Source organism: Bison bison, unplaced genomic scaffold (genome assembly GCF_000754665.1).
Source record: "Bison bison bison isolate TAMUID 2011002044 unplaced genomic scaffold, Bison_UMD1.0 scf7180017864508, whole genome shotgun sequence".
In the NCBI taxonomy this organism is placed as follows: Eukaryota; Metazoa; Chordata; class Mammalia; order Artiodactyla; family Bovidae; genus Bison; species Bison bison.
In genome coordinates, this window is record NW_011495064.1 from 12358208 (window position 1) to 12366299 (window position 8092).

The 8092-nt window shown below is 42.1% G+C and overlaps 1 protein-coding gene across 3 annotated transcripts in view; it reads left to right on the forward strand.

Annotated features, from left to right (window-relative positions):
* The window catches only part of EXOC6B (exocyst complex component 6B), a 734244-nt gene that overhangs the window by 327 nt on the left and 725825 nt on the right, over positions 1–8092 (forward strand). The window lies entirely within an intron of this gene.

Here is an 8092-nt window from a genome sequence, read left to right on the forward strand (position 1 = left end):
GGGTGGGCACGGGCGGGACCCGGGAGCAGGCTCCCTCGGGACTGTGCGCCTGGCCGGCCTCCTGCAGGGCCAGCGCCGGCCCCTCCCTTCAGAGAACCTGGCGAGCGACCTCCACCCTCGGCGAGGCAGGTCCCCCTCCGTAGCCCCGCAGACCCGACGTGGGGTTCCTTCCCGACCGTCGGCGCCGGCAGCCCCGTTACCCTGTAGGCTCCTTCTGCCTCCCTCAGGGCTGGGGCAGCCTTCGTTCTCCCTCCGAGGCTGGCCCGGCGCGGGCAGCCGGAGCGCGCCCGACAGATGGTGGCTCTTAGTAGAGGGTCCCCCTGAGGACATCACCCTTCTGCCCCAGACGCAGGTCCTGCTCTTCAGGCAAAACAGAATTCACCCCACGGTCTGTTGCTCGGAGAGCAAACTCTTGCCTCTTTAAAAATCACAATCACTTCTCAGAAACGAGTTCCTGAAAATCCTAGGCCTGGGAGGAAGGAAGTTTCCTTCAGCCCGCGCGCCCCTCTCCTGGGAGCGGGTACTTGCCGAGCCCTGTCAGGAGGACGACCTCCCCAAAGGTCAGATTCCTGGTGCTCATCGCCGAAAAGACGTTATCTCCCCCCGTTCCCCGTGACCCTTACTTTGCCCACACACCCCCATTTCACTTGGAGACGTCAAACTAAGCCGCCACCTACCTCAACTTATTTAACAAACTTAGCTACAACTTACTGTGTACAGCGCAAGACATTTATTAAGAGATTTACAAGTATGACTTATTCAAACCGCAAAACAGCCCTATTTGGTAGGTACTGTTATTACCCTCATTTTACAGATGAAGCCCAAAGAAGTTAAGTGACTTGCCCAAGGTCACAGAGAAAAGTAGGGGAGTCGCGATTCCTGCTCAGGCATTCTGGATCCAGAGTATGCATTCTTAACCCCTCTTGTTCTGCCTCAGTTGGGGATCACCATCTATCCGTACTTTCTGCTAATTACTCAACCAAGCGCAAACTACCTTTCTCTTTCCCCTCAGTTTATTAGTGCCCTAGAACCAACACATCGTCCTTCCTGTGGCACCTTCTGATCTCCATGCAGCCAACAGAATGATCTTACCCACCTTGTACAGTCTTGGGAAGCTATTCCTCCCTTCATAAAGATTATTTATTACTCACTGCTTGTTTTTTTCATGGGGAGAAGTTGTCTCATGAAAGTCGTTGAAAGAGGGGGCAGGCTGCGGACTTCGCTTCTCATCTCCACCTCCACAGCTTCCTTCTCCAGGGCACATGGTTCTCCCAGCGCCATCCCTGGACATGGGACATGACCGTCCTTAGTAGTTTGCTTTTTGTCCCTGACTGCGCTATGATCATGACTGTCACGCTCCTCTTTTTTCATATTTTCTTGAGCTCTTAAAGGTAAATGACCCTTATTTCATTATCTTTACTTTTATAAAAACTAAGACTACTTACTGGTATTCTATGTGCATTACTATTGGTTATTAATGTTTGGTTTTTGTAAAACAAAATGTTATTAGACTTACAGAGGATGCTGTTTGAGGATTTTACTAAGAAATTTGGCTGCTGAGCTATATAGCTGGCAGCCAAGCAAAGCTCCCACTGGAATAGTTGGGATTACCAGAGTTTTTAGGAAGGATTTTTCATCAGAATACCATTAATATTGTCTTGAGTTGGTTGTTTTGAGTTGCTGTTGTTCTTGGTTTATATGATAAATGACTTAATTTAGTGTTATCAGTTTAGTTTGTTGTGATTTATTATGTTAGCCCTCCACTGAATAATAATGCATATTTGTTCAGCTGAATTTTAGCCTGTAATTTTCCATTATATTGGCTGAAGAATATATACATTTTGTTTAAAATGTTATCCATTTTCCCTAAAATTTGCTGCGTTATCACTGAATTCCATTGGAAAGTGGGGACTTTTTTGGGCTAAGTGAAGCAGAGATCTTTTGTCCTAAGGGGACATGGTAAGAAAAGTTTTGAGAACCACTGCACTATCCTACTAGTTTAATTTTCTTTTGTTGACTCCCTTTTTTCTTTATCAGGGGCTTTTCATTTTTGGTGTTGTCCTGTCTTTGATGGATAACCCTAAATCTTAACTATCAGACCCAAGATTCAATCATGTGAACATCCTATAATACAAGTAATATCCACTGTCTTTGTCTTCAGTCTAGCTTGTTCCTGCCTGTATTCATAGGAGATGATCTCATCTTTCTTCCTCATCCCATGCAGAGGCAGCGGCATGCATAGACTTGGTGTTTCAGATCCCATGCTTTACCCTGGGTGCGTGTTCATAATCATTATCTCTTGGTTTCCCATCACAGTCAGTAAACAGGTATGATAAAGGTAATAGGCTCTTCTTCCTACCATTACCCTCAACTGTAAATCTCAGCCTCTATCCCTCTTCATAGACTTTCCTATTTCTTCTGTCTTTTGAGGCATTTTTAAGGCTCTTGGTTCTTACCTGTCCCTGAGACAGGTGTTCTAACTGAAGAGGAATTAAATAACAATAATTTGTGGTACCAAATTATTCTTCCAATTTTATCCCTTTTTGTTTGAGGAACCCCAATGGCTTGACTTTTTCATTATATAACTATCCTTATTTTAATCTTGAAACAGTACTTGCAATATTAGTTGATTACTGTTTATCATAAGGAGTGACTTTATTTATTTATTGTAATTCTAAAAGTCCCAAGCTTATCCATACATACAGAGGCTGTTGCCTAGAAGATTCTTTTGGGGAAGGGGCCATCTCTTCTCTGTCTTCATCTCAAAAATTATTTTGTTAGCTACAAGTCCTAATTTTGCAGATGAGGAAAGAAGCCTGCCGGGAGCCGGTGAGGCATTCTACTCGTGACAGAGGTCATGAGGAAGGAGGCTAGGCATATGCAAAGGCGGGATCCAACCTCAGGAGTCCCCCCGGATATTCTCGAGCATCTACCCCCAAAAAACCAGAGTCTGCCTACTTTATTGTTTTGTGCTCTCACCTCTGACTTTACTGGGGGCTGTTCCCCACCACCATCTCGCTCTCTCTGTCAAAGAGTTAACTTACAGCTCCAATTAATAAAGTTCCTGGGCAATTAGGAGTGTTTAAATCCAAACCCCTCAGATGGCTGTCTAACTCGCCTGACAAATTTACCCGGACTCCTACAGCTATGCATACTATTGTTTACAGTCTCCCAGCCTCGAGAGGCACAGGAAGCTTAAGATATTCAAATAGCTTAGAGCCTCTCAGAAAGTTAGACACTGTCAGAATAAAACTAGTAAAAGATTTCATTGATGAGCCAATGCTTGTTGCCAAGTTTCCACATCCCCTGAATTGTATCCTTGAATGTGTATTAATTAATATAGTTGGTATGTAGAAAAAATAAGTAGTGGCCTTGGTGTTAGTAACTTTAGACCCTTAAGGTAATAAATTCTTTCCTTTGTTGTAAACCCATTACACATCTGCCCTATAGGAATGCAATTTTATCTTCGGAAGATGGCACCAAACCTTAAAATAATTACTCTTAGAGAAAATAAGTCTTTGTTGATAAGTCTTTGTCAAGAGTCATAAAATGTTAATAAGCCTTCTGGCCAGAAGATGATGTAAATCACCTAAACCATTTGTATATGGTAAATTTGCAGGAAAGAAACCCTGGTTTTTGATAAGGATCAAAAACTGCTGACTTTGCATCCCCTATTATCCTCTATGTGTAACTTAGGGTATAAAAGCCCCTGTTGAAAATAAAGCTACGGGCCTTGCTCACCAAAGCTTGGTCTCCCCATGTCATTCTTCCCCTTAACTTCCAGCTGAGTCTCTATCTGGAGCGCGGATATCCTCTGCGACCATTTATTTGCTTGGGCTTCTAAGACCCACTCGAGAAGGTGTCTAAGGTGGGGCACCTTCTGCTATTCGAGAGGGCGCCTGCGGCCTCCGTGGTCAGAGCTAACCTGGTGTCACGGGTTATATTGATTTTCCACGTAAACCAAGCTACTCAGCTTCTTTTCTCCACTGAATTTTCCTACTGAGCTATCCTCATTCTATTACTCTTTATATCTTTGATAAATAAATAAATAAATAGGTCGCCGAAGCCGTCTCTCCTTCGAATACCCTGGATCAGCCGGGGCTGGACCTCGACAGAAGCCCATTAGGTGTAAGGGCATGTCTTGTTTTTAAAATAATATTGATTCTTGCTTTGTAGTGCTAATGCATTACAGAAATTGATCACAAGATATTGTGCTGCTGCTGCTAAGTCGCTTCAGTCGTATCCGACTCTGTGCGACCACATAGATGGCAGCCCACCAGGCTACCCCGTCTCTGGGATTCTCCAGGCAAGAACACTGGAGTGGGTTGCCATTTCCTTCTCCAATGCATGGAAGTGAAAAGTGAAACTGAAGTCACTCAGTCGTGTCCGACTCTTAGCGACACCATGGACTGCAGCCCACCAGGCTCCTCCGTCCATGGGATTTTCCAGGCAAGAGTATTGTGCTGATAATACACTGCAAAAATTGATCACAGAATATTGGTCACAAATCACTCATGAGTAATAGCTCTATATTCTCATTTTTCAAATCACATCTATGTATCCCTAGTCTTCTTTCATATCATTTATTCAAAATAAGTTGTTTCCTCACTTTGCTCTCTGGGTACTAGCAATTAATATTCAGTCTTAATTGTTATTTAAGATTTTAAAAGAGACTTTTAAATTTAGCAGTGAAGTACCTTGCCTTTAAAACAATAGCTTTATTGAGATATTCATATACTGTACAGTTAACCAATTGAAACTGTACAATTGAATGTTTTTTTTTTTTAGCGAATTCACAGAATTGTGTAACAGTTACCACAATCTAATTTTAGAACATTTTCATCAGCTCTGAAAGAAACCCCATACCCATTAGCAGTCACTCTTCATTCTGTCCCTTCCCCAGGCAGTCACTACTTTCTGTCTTCATGGGTTTGCATATTTTGTTCACTTTGTATAAATGGAATCATAGAACATTTTGAGGAACTGCTAAACTGTGTAACAAAATGCCTGCACCATTTTTTAGTCCCACTCCAGTACTCTTGCCTGGAAAATCCCATGGACGGAGGATCCTGGTAGGCTGCAGTCCATGGGCTCCTGAAGAGTCAGACACGACTGAACGACTTCATTTTCACTTTTCACTTTCATGCATTGGAGAAGGAAATGGCAACCCACTCGTGTTCTTGCCTGGAGAATCCCAGGACTGGGGAGCCTGGTGGGCTGCCGTCTGTGGGGTTGCACAGAGTTGGACATGACTGAAGTGACTTAGCAGCAGCAGCAGCAGCAGCAGCAGCAGCAATGTATAAGGGTTTTAGTTTCTCCATATCCTCGTCAGCACTTGTTGCTATCTCTTTTTATTTTAGCCATCCCAGTGAATATGAAATTGCATCTCACTGCCATTTTGATTTGTATTTCTCTAATGGTTAATCTTTTCATGTGCTTATTTAGTTATTTGTTTATGTTTTTTGTTTTGTGTATTATGTTTTTTGGAGCAGTGCCTTCAGTTCCTTTGCTCAGTTTTTAATTGGATTATTTTTATTGTTGAGTTATAAGTTTTCTTTATATATTCTGGATATATCTTCTACCAGGAATAGGATTTGAAAATACTTTTCCATTCTTTTGGGTGGTTTTTTCATTTTTCTTGATGGTATCACCTGCTGCACGAAAGTTTTAAATTTTTGATATGAGCCCAGTGTATCTAGTTTTTATTTTTTTGCTTGTGCTTTTGGTGTTGTATCTAGGCAACCTCTGCTTAATACAAGATTATGAACATTTGCTCCTAAGAGTTGTATAATTTTATTTCTACATCACAGTCTGTGATCCATTTTGAGTTAATTTTTGTCTATCATATAAGGAAGGGTGTCCAATTTCATTCTTTTGCATGTTGATGTGCAGTTTTTCCAGCATCATTTGTTGAGTGCCATTTTTTTCTTATCCAGGTATATTTCAGGTTGACTTATTTTGTCTTTTTATCATGAAATTTATGTTCTTTATTTGTAGCAGCAGTGTAACCTTCAAGACCTTGTCATTGTGTTTATTGGACCTCCCTTGCTGAGTGTTCTCACCTGGGAAAAAGTTTGCTCTATTGTTTTCAGCTCATGATTTTCTCTTTTTAGCTTAGTTGCTGCCTTCCATTTCTAAGGGGTTGGTGTTGTAAGAATGATATGATTGCTATATTTGATCCTGGTAAAGCACTTTACTGTAGGGACTGAATCTTGTCTTACCGTATGGAGTGGTTTTGTGCTATACTGCTTAGTTTTAAGATTAACAAAGGGTTTTAATGATAGAATCTTATTTATTTGATCTTTATCACTATTAAAACATTAAAAATTCTGTCAACATTATAAAAATTTTGGAAGCTGTATTAAGAATTACTTGTACTATTGTGACATAGCTGCTGTTGTTTTGGTGCATTTCCTTTTAGATGCTTGCTTTATTTATTCTGTTGTTAAAAAGTTGTATTTTTGGTATAGCAACAGTTTTCTCTCTTGCTTATTTGGTGGTGGAGGTGGTTTAGTTGCTAAGTTGTGACCTTCTCTTGTGACCCCATAGCCTAACCCACCAGGCTCCTCTGTCCCTGTCCATGTCTCCTGCATTGCAGGCAGATTCTTCACCGCTGAGCCACTGGGGAAGCCCAAACCGTGTATAAAGCTGCCTCTTCCAGAAAACAAATATGGGGGATATTTTCAAAAGCTCTTTTGCTGAATGTCATTTGATAATTTAATATGGTGAACTGACCTCCCCACTTACTGCTTCTCTGCCTTTGGCCACATGGCTTTGTTTTCCATCCTTTGGCCTTCCATTACCTGCTACTGCTAAGTCACCTCAGTCGTGTACGACTCCATGCGACCCCATAGACGGCAGCCCACCAGGCTCCTGTCCCTGGGATTCTCCAGGCAAGAACACTGGAGTGGGTTGTGATTTCCTTCTCCAATGCAGGAAAGTGAAAGGGAAGTCGCTCAGTCATGTCCGACTCTTTGCGACCCCATGCACTGCAGCCCACCAGGCTCCTCTGTCCATGGGATTTTCCAGGCAAGAGTACTGGAGTGGGTTGCCACTGCCTTCTCCACCATTGCCTAAGTTGTACAAAATCCAGATAATCCTTGGTTGATGACACTTTCTCATTATTGGTCCTTGTATGGATCTCTTTAAGCAGTTAATTATTTTTATAAGCAACTTACCACCTGAGTGGGCAATTTTTTTTCATCTTTAACTGGGGATACTACCTACATTGCAGGAACAGTATTAAAAAAAAAAGGAGATAAAGCATTCTTCATGGTACCTGCTGCTGCTGCTAAGTCGCTTCAGTTGTGTCCGACTCTGTGCGACCCCATAGAAGGCAGCCCACCAGGCTCCCCCGTCTCTGGGATTCTCCATGCAAGAATACTGGAGTGGGTTGCCATTTGTAACTCCGATAGTGTGAGTCATATTCTGCTTTTTACCCTTGAGTTTGTAATGAGGACTTAGGTGTTTCATTGTTGTTGTTTAGTTGCTAAGTCGTGTCTGACTCTGTGACTCCATAGACTGTAGCCCGCCAGGCTCCTCTGTCTACGGAATTTCTCAGGCAAGAGTGGGTTGCCATTTCCTTCTCCAAGGGATCTTCCCCACCCAGGGACTGAACCTGTGTCTCCTGCTTGTCAGGGGGATTCTTTACCACCAAGCCAGTGTTAATTACAAAACTTTGTGTTTGGAGTGATTCTTGACTTTGATTTTTTACTTCTACTCATATATCTGAGGGATAAAATATTCATCAATAATCAGACCCTGGAAGTGGTTATTTTGAGATAGATGGAGAACGGAGGAGGAGATAGGAAACAATTTTATAAAAGCAGTTTAGGTGACTCTGATATTCTCCCTCCTTGACAATCAATGAGGGGAAAGAAATGATCTCCTATTTCTGATTGTTTATTTTTTAGTAGTAACTACCCATTCATGGGAAATAGATGGGAATACAGTGGAAACAATGTCAGACTTTATTTTTTTGGGTTCCAAAATCACTGCAGATGGTGATTGCAGCCATGAAATTAAAAGATGCTTACTCCTTGGAAGGAAAGTTATGACCAACCTAGATAGCATATTGAAAAGCAGAGACATT